This window comes from Lissotriton vulgaris, chromosome 5, assembly GCF_964263255.1.
Source record: "Lissotriton vulgaris chromosome 5, aLisVul1.2, whole genome shotgun sequence".
In the NCBI taxonomy this organism is placed as follows: Eukaryota; Metazoa; Chordata; class Amphibia; order Caudata; family Salamandridae; genus Lissotriton; species Lissotriton vulgaris.
Genome location: NC_141693.1, coordinates 1,898,858,109 through 1,898,877,537, shown reverse-complemented (window position 1 = coordinate 1,898,877,537; position 19,429 = coordinate 1,898,858,109). Strand labels below are relative to the sequence as shown.

Below are 19,429 nucleotides of genomic sequence, written 5' to 3'. Positions count from 1 at the left end.
GCCTTGCGGTCAAGTGGAGTATCGACAAGCTCCGTTACTACCTAGAAGGTCGCCATTTCACTCTGTTTACTGACCATGCCCCTTTGACCTGGCTGCAACAGAACAAAGGCCGGAATATTCGCATCTTGCGCTGGTTTCTTTCACTCCAGCCTTATGACTTTCAAGTACGCCATAGGAAGGGGACAAACCAAACTAATGCTGACTTTCTGTCCCGTTATCCACTTTCCCCCGAACTGGAAAAGCTAGGGGGGGAGAATTGTCACGGGGTTGCGGAGTCACCTATGATATTCCCCGTGACTGACTCTCAGTCTCCCCTACAGGACTGGTCCGGGCCCTTTAAGGGAAGCCTGGACTTCCCGGACGTCAGTGTTCGTCGGCCTATCCTCACTGGCCTCAACAGAACAAAAGGCGGACCCGGATGACGCAAAGTGGTTGGCGAACCGAAGCGACATCGAGCTGAGGAGAGGAAGCCGACTGGAGGAGAAAAGGACCGAAGACGCGAAACAGGAGGGGAGACAAGGAGAAGCCGGGAGAAGGAGAGCTGACAACGGAACCACGGACCGAGAGGAAGTCCCGGAAGGACCGCCGAAGGAGAAGCCAGGAGGCCACCGTCCCCACGCATCACCCAGCCACGCTCAGGGAGAAGCGTGGCTAAGCCAGGTACGGGGCCGATTTAAAAATCTCCTACGTTTTAAAAAAGAGGGAACCGGGTAGCGGAGGGTGAGGGAGGGACTGTCGTTTCAGGGCAATCATTTACTTTGAGCACTGTGCACAACACCACTCAGGTTAGTGTTCTTTTGTTTGTCTGATGGTGACGGTTTTTCTTCTCCTCACGGATGTTACCCACACACCCTGCCCCATTGCCAGCATACTATTTCGGGCAGTGAGCTAACTGCCACGTCTCCTTTCTCTTTCTTTCCCCACGGGCGAGACGTCGAGGAATAAAGAATCTGACCAGCCGTGGAAGTGTACAGAAGACGAAGCAGGAAGAAACCTACGCCCCCCCCCCCCTCCTCTGAGAAGGACTGAAATAGTCGCATATTGTAGAAAGACAAATAAACCTTGGTTACATCCTTACCTCAGTATTGGCTCCTTCTCTCCTTGTACATCCCTAAGGTTGCAAGGGTATAACTGGGGTGCCTTGAGGGATGTGGTTTAAGCTCTCGGTTCTTAGCTGTTCGAGAGAGGTGATGCGTCGATGTCTGTTGGTTTGCAGAGAGGCCTAGCTGTTCCTGTCCCTATCCTGCTCCTGGGTCCTGAATCTTCGTTCCTTGACTCTATTTCAGTGGACCCCCACCATCTCCTCAGCCAAGGAGATGGTATTTCGCAGATCCTTTGGGTTTGTATTATTCTGACTCGTTTCTTTGAATAATTATTTGCAAATGTATTTTTGTCTCTGAAACTGATGTCTCTTGATCTATCCACTCCGCCATGTGATTATTTGTTTCTCATTGTTTTTGCTGAAACTAATGTCTCTTAATCTATCCACTCCTTCAGTGCACATATTGAATTGATGATGAGACTGACACCGTTTGCATATGCTGATGTTTCTGTCTCTCTCTTGGGCATTTCATTGTTTGCACTGTGACTGTATGCAAATGAGCAAAATATTTTACATTGAATTTGAGATAAAGCTTTATTAATCTTACTGAGAGTCTGTGATTATTTAACTGACTAGATAGTTAGTTAGATAAAGTGCTATCATTACCATCAACTATTCAACTAATTGGTCCATCGACCAAGAGGAAAGATAGTTGATGTATAGGTTTACTTATGTATCTAGAATTGTTATAATGAACCAGTGAAAGAAACAAACATTACGTCATTCAAACTTGACCCCCGGTGCCTCAGAGATTTGGGTGAATGTGTATGGGCCATTTGTGTGTTATTGAGTATTGACCCCTGATTAGGTGTCTCGCTGGATCATGTGGAAAAAAGTTATGGAGCCCTAAGTGCCAAACAAGGGCTTATCTGAGCGGGAAGAGTGTGGGGTGGGATACAGCAGCTGAGGAGTTAACTGGGACACGACAAAGGAGCGAGGGAGTAAGAGAACAGAAATGATCACTGGCCACCTTGGTATGAGGTTCCTGGAACTTGCTATCTTAAATTGCCAGATCAACGCTGTCTCCTCTGCATGCTTCAAACTGTCTGCATACTACGCAAGACATTCAAGTGGACCCCCTCCCCTCCCCGACTCAAGAAAACAGTCACTCAAGCACACGTCACCAGCAGACTGCACTACGGCAACTCCCTCTATGCCGGATTCAACAAAAAACTCCTCTGCAAACTCCAAACCGTCCAGAACGCCGCAGCCAGACTAATCCTCGATATACCATAGCAGAAGCATATCACCCAACACCTCCGCAACCTCCACTGGCTCCCTGTCAAAAGAAGAATATGTTTCAAGCTGCTCATGCATGCCTATAAGGCCCTGCACATAACCGGACCCCAATACCTCAACAACCGCATCTCCTTCCATGCCCCCAAGAGAAACCTCCGCTCAGCTGATCTCTCCCTAGCCACCGCCCCACCCTTTTACAGAACCAGAGTAGGTGGAAGGTCCTTTTCCTACCTCGCAGTCAAGACCTGAAACGATCTGCCCCTTCACCCAGCGAAGCCTGACTCTGCACCAATTCAGGAAGGACCTCAAGACCTGGCTTTTCAGATGACCGAACAGAGCTGCTCACCCCCACCCCTCAGCGATTTGAAACCCTAACGGGTGAGCAGCGCTATCTACAAAACCCTGATTGATTGATTGATCAGCAACTAAGACCGACAAAACTGAACTTCAAATGCAGCTTAACTCCTTGGTCATTGAAGAAAATATTATGCACTTTCATTTTTACATTTATTTTAAATAGATGCAGATACTTTTATTAAATAAAATGTATTTCATAATTGTGTGTTTTAAAGTACAAAACAGAAGAACAAATGGTCGTTTGAAATATTTGCAATTATCAATGTATAATTCGTTTATATTGTGTTAATTACAACTATGCAAACTTTTCTTTGCAAAACAGAAGAACAAATGGTCTTTTGAAATATTCGTACTTATCAATGTATATTTCGTTTATATTGTGTTAATTAGAGGTATGCACACTTTTCTTTGATAGATACCACCAGTTTCTATGCTTTATCATCAATGATATCGTGCAGGCCGTGGGGGTGACCTGGAATTTCAACATGGCCGCCGGGCCGGTGCCTCATGTTGTACCGGTAGCTATGGGATATGCGGAAGCGTCTCCTCGGTTAGTCCTTCGTTAGTTTTCATCTGTTTCGCCTGTGCTACGGTGCTTCTGGTCGGATGTTTCTTGTACCGCGTTTTACTGATACTCTGACTGAAGATAGAATAAAAGGTATGTGGAGAGGCAGTGATAGAACTTTTAATAAAAAGCAGACATTAAGATGCATGCTAAAGCCTGAAGTCTTAAAAATGCCATTCACTTAATGCAATCCAAAGGAAAACGATTAACATAATGTTACAATAACATGTTTCAATGATTTACACATTCGTCTTGTAAAATAGTAACGAATAATAAAGTATTCATCGTATAGCATTTCATGACTTGTTCATGATCTAGATGGCAATCAGCAGATAAAATTTGATCATGAAGAGCTTCACACATCTTAAACTTTTTCTAAGCACTCAAAGTTTTTGAAAGCTGTTGTGTATTGTTGCACAGGGCGGTGATGTACTTTTGTCGAGTCCAACAAGTATGATTAAAGTGAGGAATTACCAGGCTTTTCTGGATTTAAAGTAACTTTTTTGTCAACCTCACTATCTATTGTTATGAAGGCACAGAAAATAAAATATGATATAATTGTAGACTAATGCTTCAGACTAATATTTTATCAATTTCTATAATAATAATAACTTGGTACTTATATAGCGCACGACTCACCACCAGGGCATCTAGGCGCTGTACTCATACCGCTGTAGGAACCCTTCTTGGTTTTTCCCTGTGAAGTGTCCACTCCTGGGCACCCCCATGGTGAAACCAGGCATCCCAGCGCTGTTGTGGAGATTAGGCAAGTTATTGCCCAGAGTTGCAGCATGGGACCCATGATTAGAATAGGCACTGAGGCGAGAATAGCAGGTCCAACGAAATTTTGAGCCCGAAACCTGCAGAGGCGAGAATTGAACCCTGGTTCCGGGCCAGAGCTCTGCTTCAAGGTCTGCCGCGCTAACCATTGAGCCACACTTCTCCACATTTCTAATAACGAATCACAGTATATTGTGAAGGATGTTGCATAAACGGTTGAATTTTGGGGACCCGTGGAAAAAGAATTTCAGTTGTAGTCTGTGAAAGCAGGCCAAACCGCAGGTTGGAGAAATTCAATGAACTTATGCTGGTAGTAAGTTTAGTGTCCTGACGACTTATCACAGTGCAGCCCCTTTCCAGAGGGCTGCTCCTGGCGCTCACAACCCCACCCCTCCACCAAAAACAGGTGTCACCTGTCAGGTGACCATGCTGATAACAAGGGAGCTGGACGCGCCTCTCCAGCGCTCCAGTTATACCCAGCAGTTCATTGTCTATGTTTTGTTTTCATCGCAGTATCGCCCTACGGCCCACAACATCACACTGCGAATTTCCTTTCAAATTAAAAAAAAGTTTTTGTTTTAATACTTGTATGTATTCTTATTATCGGTCCAGTTAAAGGAAATCATTGTAGACAGGGCACAAGTCCTAAAAAAAGAAGTGGGGAGACTAACCTAGTTATAGGCCGTATGCAAGTGACATCAGGGTACGCAACATCACAGTTCACGACATCACAGCGCATGACATCACACATGGCGTCACAGGAATTCACATCATAGGAAGTGGCATCACAAGCCACGACTTTACAGAAAGTGGCATCACAAGAAGTGACATCAGATCTAAAGTCCTCACATATATGTTTAGCAGGTCTATCACGTGTACGTTTAAGTGCATTGCGAGGATAATAGCACAGTGAGCTATTGAAGATGATATGTGACTTCTACACCTTGAGCCCTCCAGTTTTATTTAACACATCCTGTACATTAATTTACAAACATATATACTTTATTGCACATGTCATATGCACGTGTTGATGTAAAGTGCTCTGACACTCTGCATTGGGATGAGTAAAGCGATACAAGAAAAAATAGTGGTACTTAAATTATTTCAGCACCTCCTCAAAGGAAAGTAAGCTCTATATAAATGCAATTTGCTTTGTGTAAATACTGGGAAAGACCAACACATCTGACATTCTGAAAGTGTGTTGTATTTCACATGTTAATTATGCATGTATCTCTTTAAGTAGTTTCTGCCTTTAGCTTTACAAACCCTGTATTGCCATCTGTTGCTAAGTGCTAAGGGTTCTAGATTCCAGACTGTATTACTACTGGACCTGTCCTGCTGAGCAGATGCTGTACTGTGTTTCTCTGCCACAATAAACCTTCTTCCACCAACATTTCTGGAGTGGATTACTACAAAATTGGCGACGAGGATGGGATCCAAACCCAAGTCATCTTTTCTGAGAAACTACTTTGACTTGACACGAGTGCCTCGCTGCGTTTTCCGATCTTTTAATAACTTTTGGACATTATTTTCTACATGAATTGGCCTTTACATTGAGAGTGCTTACGTTTAAACTTCTTGTTTGTTTCTCCAACGGCTGTTCCTCGCCGCGCTCTCAACTGCCTGCACGCCATTGTTTCTTCACGCGCGACGCTCTACCACCAAGCATTAAACTTAATGGTAGTACGTGTGCGCTTAACGTCATCGCGCACACGTCGACGCCATTTTAGTTTACTAGTTGCTTAGCAACGAAACTCCGCATCGCATTTACCGCATTTCAATGCGCAAGAAGCAATACTCATCGTGTTTTTACACAAAAGGATCGTTTCTTCACCAAGGAAACTTCTAATCAATATTTCTACAGGTTTGACTATTATTATTGTTATTTACTCGTGACTTTACAGTTTTTACTCTTTTATGGCCTATGTACAATTATTTTAATTTGCAAATATTCATAGACTTACGCACAATTATCAAACATGCAGTTTGATCCCCCCCCTAAATTCCTACAAAACAAAGGAGAGCCTCCTATACCTTGGATTCGTTGGAAAGAGGAATTTTTGACATTTTTAAAAGCTATAGATGGGGAGAGATTTTCACAAGAGAGGAAAAAAAACATTCTACTGCATTCTTTGGGTTCTGAAGGTCAAGTGGTATTCAGAACACTTCCTCTACATGATGGGGGAGGAGATAGAAATGTGTTTGATGATGCTATGACTCGTCTTGAAGCTAGATTTAAACCTACTTTTAGTGTAGCTTTGAATCGCTATAAGTTTTATACTAGAGCTCAAGAAGAGTCTGAAACCTTTGATGATTTTTTAACAGCTTTACGTTATTTATCTACCAACTGTAATTTTGGTCCTATCTCTGATGAGATGATCAGAGATCAAATCATAGTCCATACCAAGAGCAAGAAAATCCAAGAAAAGTTATGGATTATGGGAGATCCGGATTTAAAAGATGTTATTGTTACGGCTAAGGCTATTGAACAATCAGACAAATGGATAAAATGCTTGGATAAGAAGGACAAAGACAGTTCCTCCGAAGTATGTGCTGTTAAATCTGACGCCTCTTCTGCGTCATCTTCCAACAAAACTCAACGTGCCAGTAATTCCTTTCAACGTTCTTACAAAAAGAATGACAAATTTTTCCATTGTTTTAGGTGTGGTAGTCCTAGTCATGGTGCTTCTTTTCCTAAATGTCCTGCTATTGGAAAGGAATGTAACAAGTGTGGTAGACAAGGACATTTCAGCAGTTTATGCAAGACTACTACGGGAACCACTTCTGGAAATATTAATAGGAATAGAGTTTCTTTTGTTACTGATTCTGTGCAAGAAGTTGATGTTCCTGGGGAAGATAATGGAAATGATTGTGAAAGAGGCATAGTTGTTTCCATTGTCGATGCCAATGAACAAGAGTTGATTCACCTTAAACAACCTGACTGCATAGTACATGTTTTAGGTGTGGATCTTAAATTAATGGCCGACTCAGGGTCACCTTGGACGATCATCACTAAACAATATTTCACTGAAATGTTTGAGGGCATTATCAATCTTACAGACCTTAAAGTTCCTGACATAATTGCCAGAACTTTCCTTGAGTCTGTTATCCCTATGGAAGGATATTTGGGAGTAGACATGCTCTTTAGAGGTCGAATGAGGTTTGTTAAGTTATACATTGCTACAAAGGGAGTGAATGTGCTTGGATGGAGGGATCAATGGAGTTTCGGTATTACTCTCAATCCCAGGAAATTAGATCCCATTGTCATGATTGATGATTGCGTAAAAGAAACTCATTCTGTTAAAACTATAACTGGTACTGAGGCATGGATAAATGAGATCATTAAGTTGTTTCCCAAGGTTTTTTCAAAGGAATTGGGAAAATTGCATAACTTTCAACACTTGATCAGACTCAAGAAAGGAACCATTCCTGTTACACAAAAGTTAAGAAATGTTCCCATAAATGTCAGAGATGATCTTAAAATACTTTTGAAAAACTTAATTGATGATGACATAATTGAAGAAGTTGAGTCTTCCGAATGGGTTTCGCCCATCGTTTTAGCCCGAAAATCTGATCAAAGCCTCAGGCTATGTGTAGATTTGAGAGCTCTCAATTCAAACATCATAGTGGACTGCCATCCCCTACCTAATATAAATGAGGTTGTATGTATGTTAGAGGGAGCGAAGGTTTTTTCCACATTTGATTTGCGATCAGCATATCACCAAATTGTGTTAGCAGATGAATCCAAGCAGATGACAGCTTTTCTCACTCCTGAGGGTTTATTTCAATATAAGAGAATGCCCTTTGGTTTGGCCTCTGCGGCATCAGTTTTCCAACGTACTATGCATCATATTTTTAAAGATCTCTACAAGTTTGTGAGGTGCTTTCAAGACGACATTCTTGTGTTTTCTCCCGATAATGCGTCTCACAAAGATCATGTCATGGAGGTCTGTAAAAGGTTGGGAATGCATGGTCTCACTCTAAAGGACAACAAGTGCAAAATGTTTTGTGAATCTGTGGAATATCTTGGACACACTCTTACGGGTAATGGTGTTGTTCCCAAGAAATGCTTAGTTGAAGCTATACTTAAAGCACCATGTCCTGACAACAAGGAAAAGTTGCTCTCTTTTAATGGCTTGTGTGAATACTATAGCAAGTTCATTAAAGGGTTTGCAACTAAAATGGAACCCTTGAGAGAATTGACAAGACAGAAGGTAGAGTTTTACTGGGGTGAGAAGCAGGAGTCTGCCTTTCAAATCATTAAGCATGATATTGCCAATGCTCCTACATTGAAACCGTTCTGTGTCAATAAGCTGTGTGTGGTTACTGTTGATGCCAGTGAGTATGGGCTAGGAGGGGTTCTATCACAAAAGTGTGGGAATGATGAGTGGTGTGTGGCGTTTGCTTCCCGGACTTTGAGTGAAACAGAAAGGAAGTATTCTGTCATTGAGAAAGAGCTTTTAGGATGTGTCTGGGGAATAGAACATTACCGGAATTTTTTATGGGGTAGTCGTTTTCTATTGAAAACGGACCATAAACCGCTAGTCTCCATACTTTCCCCTGGTGGTGGTCGGAACGCCACAGCACGGATTGCTAGACTGATGTCTCGCTTACAAGAGTACAATTTTGATGTAGAGTATTTTCCTGGAAGGAGCAATGTTACAGCCGACTGTCTTTCAAGGCTTCCTTGTGACTCTAAATGTACTGCAGATGACAAAGGAGAAGAGGATGTTGATTTTGTTGCTTCTTTAAGGGACTTTTTAGGAGATGAATTTTCTTCCATTTCAGAATCCGTTTGGGATAATGCTGTTACACGTGACAAGAATTGGAGTACTCTTAAAGAGTATATCTTGAAGGGTTGGCCTAGTGGCAATATGGTACCTCCAGAATTGAAGTCTTTTCATCAAGTTCTTAGTGAATTGGAAGTTGACAATGATTTGGTTTTTAAAAGCGGAAAATGTGTGCCTCCTGAGGATATGCAAGAGGAAATTATTAGGCTTGCTCATGAGTGTCATTTAGGAATGTCTTCCATGAAGAGATTAGTGAGAACTAGTTTTTGGTGGCCAGGAATGGATAAAATGATTGACAGAGTGGTTCGTGAGTGTTCTATATGTGTCAACAGTGATAAAATGTTGAAGACCTACCCTGCTCCACTCATACCTATTTCCTGGCCAGAGAATCCTTGGAGGAAGCTAGCACTTGATATTTCTGGTCCTTTCAATTGTCTACCTCAAGATGCCCGTTTTGCATTGGTGTTGATAGACTACCATTCTAAATGGCCTGAAGTTAGGTTCGTGTCTTCTGCTTCCTCGCAGGTCATTGTTGAATTCCTTAGAGAAGTATTTGCAAGAGAAGGTAGCCCTGAGGTTCTGATTACCGATAATGGGGTACAATTGATTTCTACTGAAGTAGAGGATTATCTCAGGTCTTGTGGGATTAAACACATCACTACACCTCTTTACGAACCACAAGGTAATGGACAGGTAGAAAGGTTTAATCGCGTCTTGAAAGATTCTGTTGAATGGGCAAGAAAGACTCCCAATGTGTGGAAAAAAGTTATCAGAGAAAGGTTATGGTTGTATAGAATAACTCCTCACTCGGTTACTGAGCTTAGTCCCTTCCGTTTATTGAGGGGGAGGGAACCCGTGTCAAAATTGTGTCCGTGGTGGATGAAAGAGAAGTTTAGCCCTTCTGCTATTTCTTCTCCTGTTGACGTGCGAAGCACTTCTCTGAGAGTCAAACATCATCAGGAAAAAATGAAGGAATATCATGATTCTAAGTACAATGTGAGAGTTCCTGATTTTGTAGTGGGAGATTTTGTCAGGATACGTAAACCTGGGTTTTTGATTAAGGGTGTTTCCAAATTTGGGCCTATTCGAAAAGTTGTAAGGGTTAACACCAACAGCATTGTAACTAATGATGGCAAAGTCTGGAATGTTAGACGAGTTGTTAAGTGTTCTAATTTTCACACTCCTGGTTTTGATAGTGTTAAGCCACCTATAAAGAATGATACTGTTTCTTCTAGGGTTAAAACTAATAAGAGAAGTGTCAATGTACCACTTAGGTTTAGAGATTGATTTAGTACTGTGTGCCTCTCACATTTAAATTGCTTATATATAATTGTTTGCTTTTTGCACCATACATTCAGTTATTTCATGTTTTCTCTGTTTTCTTCCTTATGTTTCATCCTTTTCTTTCTTTCCTTTTCCTCTATGTTTCTTTCTTTCTTTTCTCTTTTTCTTTTCTTTTTAGGGATAAGATGTGTTGTATTTCACATGTTAATTATGCATGTATCTCTTTAAGTAGTTTCTGCCTTTAGCTTTACAAACCCTGTATTGCCATCTGTTGCTAAGTGCTAAGGGTTCTAGATTCCAGACTGTATTACTACTGGACCTGTCCTGCTGAGCAGATGCTGTACTGTGTTTCTCTGCCACAATAAACCTTCTTCCACCAACATTTCTGGAGTGGATTACTACAAAGTGCTTGAATCTCTCCTAAGCAGGGACTGAACAAAGTGAAAGCTGCCTCTCTTATGTTATGTGTGAAGTGCTAACAAGGTGTGAGCCTTGGTTTCGCTCTGCTTCATTTGCATCAGGTATGAGGCGCCTGACTGCACCCATCCAAGAGACTCGAACAAAAGGAGGCCTGATTACCTCTCAAATTTGATCTTTGTTATGCGCCCAGCAGGAGTCTTTAATAAGAAAGCCCCAGTCTGTCCCACCTGTACCTTGTTGCTTGTTGCAGATTAAAGCAGACAACATGCAGGCTCTGCTGAAAGTGTCCCTGTGTTTAGAAATTACACCGGGACAAGTTCAGCACATTATTCAGTGGGGCTCAAATTCTTGGCAGGGTGGAGGCGTTCACCCTGTGGAAAATAGTGGTTGGATGCCATCCATCCGCGTGTACCACCGATTTGTGCTCTGATTGTAGATTTCCCTATTGACAGAAAGTACGAAGTACGAACTATTCGTGGATAATGGCATGATTATAATGCATACCTGATTTTTCATCCATGAGTCAGTTAACAACTCTGGTATTACCTTCCAAGTCACTGCTTAATGTTGCTTATTAAAGTGTGCTTGTGATTTGAGGAAGAAAACACATACAAATAATGAAATGATGCAACCAAAGCGGCATAACAAAAATGCATTGCAGCAATTTAAACTGGTTTGATAATTTCCTCCTTCTGTTTGTCAGCTCTGCAAAGTGGAGTACAGGCAAAGTTGGCCTGAAAAAAGTTGATGAATAAGCTATGGAGTCAAGTCCATTCACATGAAAAACCGGGCTCCACAATTCCTTATGCAAAGAAGCAGCCAGTTTTTTCCACCAAGCAGCATCCACAGTTTCTTAAAATTGGTTAGGTGCAGGATAGGCGAACACTATGTCTAGAGTGGAGTTTCTATATTTTGGTCTATTGGTGAGGCCTGTTTAGAAGTGACCCGTGGGCCCATATGGTTTGATGGGCAATAAAGAGCCAATTTAGGCCAAAGAGGTTGATTTCAAACATTAAGTAACCAGAGTAATAACGTCAGTTAGGTACGATTATCTAATTTAAGGTAGAAAGGGAACTTCACTTAATAATGCTGAGATCAGTTATATAAGGACCAATGTTCCCTCTAGTTAGTTATCTTTGTGTGTGACAATGAAGGGTCTTTGTGCACTTCAGCCTAGGCTATGTGCACAAAGATATGTGAAACAATGCACGTGAGTGCAGCACATGAGGTACTACAATCAGTGGTGTTTCTCACTCCAAAGATTTGTTTGAACATCAAAGCAAAAGTGTGGATTTTGGTTCATTTGAGTAGCATGTAATAGTCAAATGAATATGAGGCACTTGTATTTTCATCACAAATTTAAATTGTCACCCCAGCACCCCGATGACAACATGCATATATATATATATCTTTTCTTTTTCTTTTTATAAAGTTAGTTTTTATTGCCATTTAAACTGCACAAAAACAACGTTACAATCTTATATAGCAATACATATTATAATGTACTCCAGTACCTCATAGATACATTAATACCAGGACTCAAGTTTTTATCTTCATGAAAGTTTGCATTATATAGTATGATGTTCATTGTGAGGTCCTGAAAAGGTGCAGTGTGTAAAGTGTGTACACCATTGCCAAGTAGCCAGGAATGATAGAATGTATTGCACATGACCTAATGAAAATACATAGGCTCTGAACATCTAGATAGGGCAGGATTGTGTAGCATAGGCTCAGAAGGGCCTTATCAAAGCCAGATAATTTTCCGTACACTAATGCAAAATTATAATAATTGACATTGTCAGTCTTTATCTAGAAAATCAGGCATGAACCCAGCTCCACACAAATTAGAGAACCCAACTCTGCTATATGGACTGCGTATGCTTTTTATATGTCGAACCCTCACCCACCAGGGTTATCCCATAGTGGCATGCTTCATTATTGGGTTTGTTTCCGTTCCACTGCGAAACTGAGCGTGCTGCAATGAGTGTTTCATTTGGGGGCCCTGAATGATATCAAATGATATGTAAGAGAGTAGGGAGGGAGGGTTTTCTAAGCGTTAAAAATACCTGGCTGATAGCTACTGTAATTTTAATAAATGCTCCAGTCGGTATGTGTAAAAATGAGGGAAAAAGGTGGGAAGTTCTTAGGGTCCTATGTTAAATGCTTTGGATTTCGAGTGTGTTTTGGGACTCCAGCAATGTTTTTATTACTTTGAAGTCTGTGTAAACATACTTTAAGAGTATATGTTTTGGACCCGACCCCCCCAAATCTCCCCCCCCACCCCTCCTTTTTTTGTCAAACGGATGCCGAGTTTTCAAGGGTCAAAAATCTGGTTGTGCCGGACCATCACTAACACAAACTCCTTGCCCCTTAGTTGAGCCAAAGCCTACTTGAATAGGATGTGAGAATTGTAGTGCTCTGAAGAGGTAGAGGTCATTTTAGTAAACGTGAATGAAAAGTATTTTGCATCTGTTACTTTAGCATTATGGGGTAAGAACATGTAATAATGCACAAGACACTTTATTTGCAATGAAGTCATTCGACATTGTAATTGCAATTGCTAGAAATATTCTGTTCATCCAAAAACGGGAGGTTTAAGTGCAACTTGGGGTCTTTAAGTATATTCTGTGGAAAAGATCACTTTATATTACTCCACAAAGATAATTATGCAACTCCACATAGATAATTATGCACGAGTTAGGTGCGGGAAAGGTGGCAAGCTGACTGACAGGTTCCCCGTTCGCAGAGGGGTGAGGCAGGGTTGTGTGCTAGCCCCGACCCTGTTTTGCCTATTTGTGAACAGGGTGATAGAATACCTGAGGAGGATTAGTAACATCGATGCACCAAAATTGAATGGCAGCAGGGTGCCCGCAATCATGTTTGCGGATGACACCCTGCTGCTGTCCAAATCACCTATGGGGCTACAGAGGGTGCTGGACGGTTTTCTAGGTTTTTGCAACGAAAGGGGGCTTGAAATCAACCCTGCAAAGACTAAATTCATGATTCTTAACCCAAAGGCCAATAATCGCCCAAATCCCCGCCTGGGCACAGCATGTCTGGAAAGGGTACATACAATAGAATATCTTGGGATAACCCTAAACCAGAATTTAACATGGTCGGCCCACATAACAAAAGCTAGTATGAAACTATTGCAGAGGGCGGGAGGCATCACAAGAATCGCTAGGAAATCCCCACTTCGCCCGCTGGCACCTGCCATTCAGATCTATAAAGCCCAGGCTCGGGGGGGGGGGGGGGGGGGGAATCACCTATGGAGGTGAGCTGTGGGGCCACACCTCGACACACACCATTCAAACCATAGAAAATAAATTCATCAGACAGCTGGTTGCCCTCCCCCCAAGTACTCCACTTCTCCCATTGAGACTAGACCTGGCTCTGAGACCTATTACGGAAGAACTGGGCCTCAAACCTCTGACCTACTGGCGTCGCCTCTGGAGCAGCCAGGATCTTGCCAACTACAGAGCGGAGCTGCAGGAATTTCTCATGTTACCTAATGCCACCAAAATTCCTTGGCTAAAGTATATAAGGAGAATGTGTGTGACTCTTGGAGTGCCTGACTTATGGTCGGATCCCGAAAGTGCGTGCACGAGGATGTCCAGAAAAGCATTGTCTACTTTGTTCTACAACTACATGCTTCAAAAAACACTGGATACCACTCGGGAGGGGTCCTTAACAGATCTCTTCATTAAAATCAAAGACTCGTACAGCCACAAATGTGTTTTGGATGGCATGACACCGGTGCTTGCAAGGAAGATCTTCCTGCAATGGAGGTATGGGTCTCTCCCCCTAAGGTCCTTTACAAAGGCTTGGGCAGGTGGATCGGAGACAGGGGCGTGCCCGGCATGTGCTTACAAATCGGAGAATGACTTGCACGTTGTCCTGTTCTGTGGAGCCTATACTAGAATTAGGAGACATTGGCTGGTCCCTCATTTAAACAAGCATTTACAATGCAACGGTTTCGCCTTTGGAAAAGTTTGAGCTATTGGCATTGTAAATGACAATATTTGTATTTATGTGTTGGTTTTGAAAACAGATAAATAAATGGCATTGTCATTTAGATTGCCAATAGCTCTAACTTTTCCAAAGACGAAACCGTTGCATTGTAAATGCTTGTTTTTAAATGTTTCACTTTGCTCCTCTAAAATGTTGCCATGTGCATAACCTATGATGCGGGCTACTGAGTTTTCGCTGTATCACACTAGGAGCGAGGCAGCCCCTCCCACCCCCGTTGCTTTAATGTTTAGGTTTGCATTTCCTCTACATGCCTTGCTAATTCCGGTCTCTTAATGCATGTCCCCGTGATTTTCTCTGTTCATCATTATTCTTGGCTCCGTCCCAGTCCTCGTACCATTCCAACTGAATACAAGGTTTGGACTCGCTCCGAGCGCAGGTATATAGCTGAGCCCGCCAAAGTCCCGGCGGTTGCTGGGACTGGTAGTTTAACCCGCACAACATTCGGGAGTTGTAGTCTCCCATAAATACTCCGTGGCGCAATCGCTCCTCCGGGGGTGTACCGGTCGCCATGGAGACGATTGGGCGTGGTTAAGGTTAGCCAATGGACGAACGCTGGAGGCCACTTGTTTGCTGGTTACGAGAAAATGTTACACAAGGTTCGAAAAGGGCGAGAGTAGCAGAGGAAGGATATCTTAAGGGGATAGCGAGCAGATCCCCCAGTGAGACACGAGAGGAGAGCGCCCGAGGGAGAGAAGAAGAGCGAAGGAAGACTGAGCAAAGAGCTGTAGACACTCCGCCTCGCCCATCGGCCAATTTCCACCTTTCCTCTTTAGTATCACTTCTTATTTAGATACCCCCTTTCCTTTGCCCTTTCCACACCTCATCTCTTCTTTATTTTGACCCCTCGCCCCATTTTCAGTCTCCTCTCTCCTGGCTTTGGATCGCCCACCCCTTCTATACCCTTTCTCTCCATCACGCCCCTCCTCAACCGCAATTATTTCCGCTTTCTTCTCTTCTCAGGTTTTTATCATCTGTCTCTTTCCACCTTTTCTACCCCTCTTTCTTTCCTCTGTCCCCATTCACCCCTCCTTTATCCACATTTCTCTATCTGATTATCTTGCTTTTTTATCTTACCCTACAGGCCATCCCATTGTTTTTGTTTCTTTCCCTTTTCATTGTATCCTTCCAGTTTGTTCTCTCATTTGTATCCCTATCTGTCCTCCCATTTCGGATTCTTTGTTTCCGCACTCTTTCATGGATTCCGGTGTGCTGCTGGTCGCTGGGTCGTTTGCATCGTTCCATCTTCTCAACCGGAGTGTGGATCGGTTCTTTCCTACCCCACAGTCCGCGCTGCGAAACTCCTGGAAATGGAGAAACATCTGGACTTCTTTCGTGCACAGCCTGCTTACCGGCTTCTGGGCTCTGCTGGGGTAAGTGTGGGTTGTGAGTGTGTCCCTGAAGGACGACAGTGGCATGGACCACATGTGCGGGGATGTGGGTGGAATCCCTTCAGAGGTGTGGGCGGTCAGAGCTGCCGTGTGTGTGTGGCTTAGACAAATCAGGGAATGCGAACCCAAACGCAACTGTGCTGAGTCCAGCTCACGAGGGAACAGTGGTCATAAGAAGTGTGGGTCAAAGGTCAAAGGTAAACTGGGGCCACTGCTGCAGCAAGACTTAATCGAACCGCGGAAGTTACGCTGCCCGGCCTGTAACGCACCCCTCTCGGCCCCCAGATCTTGTGACCAGCTCTTTATCACACACACAGGCTGTCCCGTTCTCGCTTTCAGACTCATCTGTGTCTCTGAACATAGTTTGGTGGGACAACAGCAGAGCTCGTTGCGTTCTCGGTATAGATATCTTGGTTTGCGTCAGTTGTACTAGTCAGAAGAGCTGATTTGATAGTAGTTCTCTGTTGGTTAAAAGCCTATACCTGAAAAGAGCCATTACCTGAAAAGAGCCTATACCTGAAAACCGACTATGTGATGACATGAGGGGGTGGGGCAAGTTAAGCACTCCCATCGGGTGCAGATCGAGGAATTGAGGCCTCGCCTTCACCGTCTAGCTGACCTCAACTTGGAGGAAACTGGCACAGCCGGCGAAGAACGCTGTCCAACCAGAACATCCACCTGGTCTTCCCCGCCACCTGACGTGATTGCATGGAAGCATCGCACAGCTGTATCTAGCACCAAAACAACCCTACACACCCTGAGTGGGTATTTCAGTACAGGCACACACCTACGCTCTGAGATGAGGCTTCGGAAGGCACACACCGAGGAGAGATGCAGATATGTGCGGCTTCTGGGAGGGCCGCGTGACACTTAGTTCCACATCTCTTTTCCAACGTGTTTACTACCACCCTCGCAGCCTGAGAAAGGCAAGTGTGGGCTAAAATGCAGATGACGACTCACAGGAGCAGAAAGAATACTCTTGTTAACATGTTTAGAGTTGTTTGCCATTCTCCATATATTGGGACTAAAGCCCTCATTTGGCTTTAAAAAACAAAACAGAGCTGCCTGTTTGACGTTTTTGCTGACCGTCGGAACCCCCAACTTGTCTTTTTTTTTTTTTGCGCAACTTCATTTTAATTACCCTATTTTACACATATATTCGTGTTTAGAGCAAATGTTCATGTATTATTTGGATCCAAGTTCAACATGGCTGTAACAGAATTGAAACCCAACTATGTGCCCCTTTCATTGGCGCACAGTGTACAATTTATGACTCTTTAACGTAAATCGGCGACAACCCCTCACTCGCAGTGCGCGCCATGTTTCATCACTGCAGCTAATCCCGCGTGTCTTGTTTTGAAATGGGAGTGCTTAGTTCATAGCACCAGAGGCTCAGCAGTAGTAGTAGGAACATATTAAGACACTAGCATTGTTGTCCCAGGGAACCCCTATCCTGCTGTGTACCCCCTACTTTCTCTGCTATGGCCAGTTTGGCCACGTATTCTTGCGGTGGGAATTTTTGGAGCGTTCACCTTAATACAGTTGCCGCCAACACCTTATTTTGCATAATCTACTACAAAGTTGTGTAGTAGTGGGAAAAGAAAAGGTTGAGCGTATTTTCGCTATCGTAAGGATTTGACAGACACGCTATTACTCTTTATAGCGCTGGGTGACGTCAAACACGGCGCCAGTGACCCCGCCGCTTCCCCATCCAGTGATGGTTCCTGGCTGTTACCTCACTGTACTAATGTGGGCGTGTGTGTGGTGGCAGTGCGTTCGCACTTCTGTCCCGTGAGTTAACCTAGGCCATTGGTGGAGGGAACTAAACCAGGTTCTGGCGATCTGCACGCCACCTGCAACGGCAGGTGTACGTCACAGAGGGCCGACTCAGACTCTCATCCTTCCGAGACTTGAGTATCATTCGATCGCGTAATAGCACGTGTTTACACCAATAGGTGAGACATAGAAGTGTGGGTAAAAAGAGGTCTGCTCCTTAATAGAGGGTCTCTTGATAATTACGAATGAAGCGCGTGCAGACTGCAGGTGCACGTGGCTGAGCCCGGAGCCTGTGATATGGACTCCTCCTCCCCTCCTTTCCCGGCAGGCAGTTCTGCATCTGGTGGGAGCCAGGCAAGAGGGCAGAGTACCCTGGGAGCAGAGAGCATTATCAGTAGACTCTGAAAACATTCTTTACGTTTCACGGCCAGGCGGCAGAGGCATAACGAGAACAAGTCAGGTCCCGGGCCGGCCAGCCAATCACAGCGCCGCCCGGGGAATGACATCACGGGGGTGTGGGGGTGTCCCGGGCCGGCAGCCAATCACAGCGCGGCCCGGGAATGACGTCACGGGGGTGTCCCGGGCCGGCAGCCAATCGCAGCGCGGCCCGGGACAAAGGGGCGGGGCTTAAAAAAAAGCACCAGAAACGCCCCCGAATCGCGTTTTCTGGAGAAAGCGCGATTGACAGCCTCTGTCTCCCAATGGCTTGCCTCCATTTATGGAGCTAGCCAATGATAGACAGAGGCGGTCCAAACATCCCTACTGTAGACAATAGTTTTCGATCTGGGAGGGGCTTTGCCCCTCGCCAGGTCGAAACCTAAAAACTTGGGATTCAGAACATATGCTCTGGCCTACAGAGTACTAAAGTCGGATCTATCTCCGCCAACAGTGTTTGCTATGGCAAAATTTCTGACTGCAATGTGGCGGGCACACGCTCGAATAATTAAGGACACCACAACACTGTGAAGACCTCTTCTACTTCCCTTGTATTTGGGCTAACCCATTTTCCAGAACTGTACTGTTTTAAGTATATTCGTATACTGTTTTTATTGGGTTTTATATGCATTTTAATGATTATTCTATCTTGTGTATATCTTTTATGATCGAAATAAGATTTGAAATTGATTAAGATATGTTATATTAATTATGTGTGTTTGTAGTAATGATAAATGGCAAACTAATGCAGGAAATCTTGACCAATTCTTAGTCTCTGGAATGCCTGAGGAATTTGTAGGAATTTTAATACTGTATTTTTAACTTGGACGATGATAGAGTTAGATATGTACATTTCTAAAGATGTGTTTCTGGAAATATTAAAAACAATGTAGTTACTAGTAAATATGCAGGATGCAGTGCTAGTTAAAGTAACACAAAGACCTGACTCCGAAAACATGCATCACAATACAGTCTTAACACAAGTTGTTATGATTATCAGCACCAAACTCTAGGTTCTACAGGCTTTTCCATTTCCTCCCAGGTTAATTTGTTCTCCAAATACCTTGAGTATGATCCATGCAGAGCTGCTAAGCATTCTATGTTGTTTAATTCTCAAAAGTGCATCACCAGCCTGTGTTGATGATTTAGGGTAGGAGCCCTATCCTGAAAGTAACTGCCATGTTTGATCATTGGCGGAGCTGCTCTTTGCACTAGGTGCAGTTCCATAGCAAGCCAATTAGTAGCTTCCTTTAGAGGACAT

General features: G+C 43.6%; 1 protein-coding gene across 1 annotated transcript in view; it reads left to right on the top strand.

The window, feature by feature from the left end:
* The first annotated feature begins 3,273 nt into the window (after positions 1–3,273).
* LOC147717665 (E3 ubiquitin-protein ligase TRIM39-like) overlaps positions 3,274–19,429 on the top strand; it is a 158,398-nt gene continuing 142,242 nt past the window's right edge. Inside the window, exon 1 of the mRNA XM_086924453.1 lies at positions 3,274–3,356. The gene's annotated coding sequence lies outside the window, so the exon portion shown is untranslated. The remainder of the gene's footprint in view (positions 3,357–19,429) is intronic.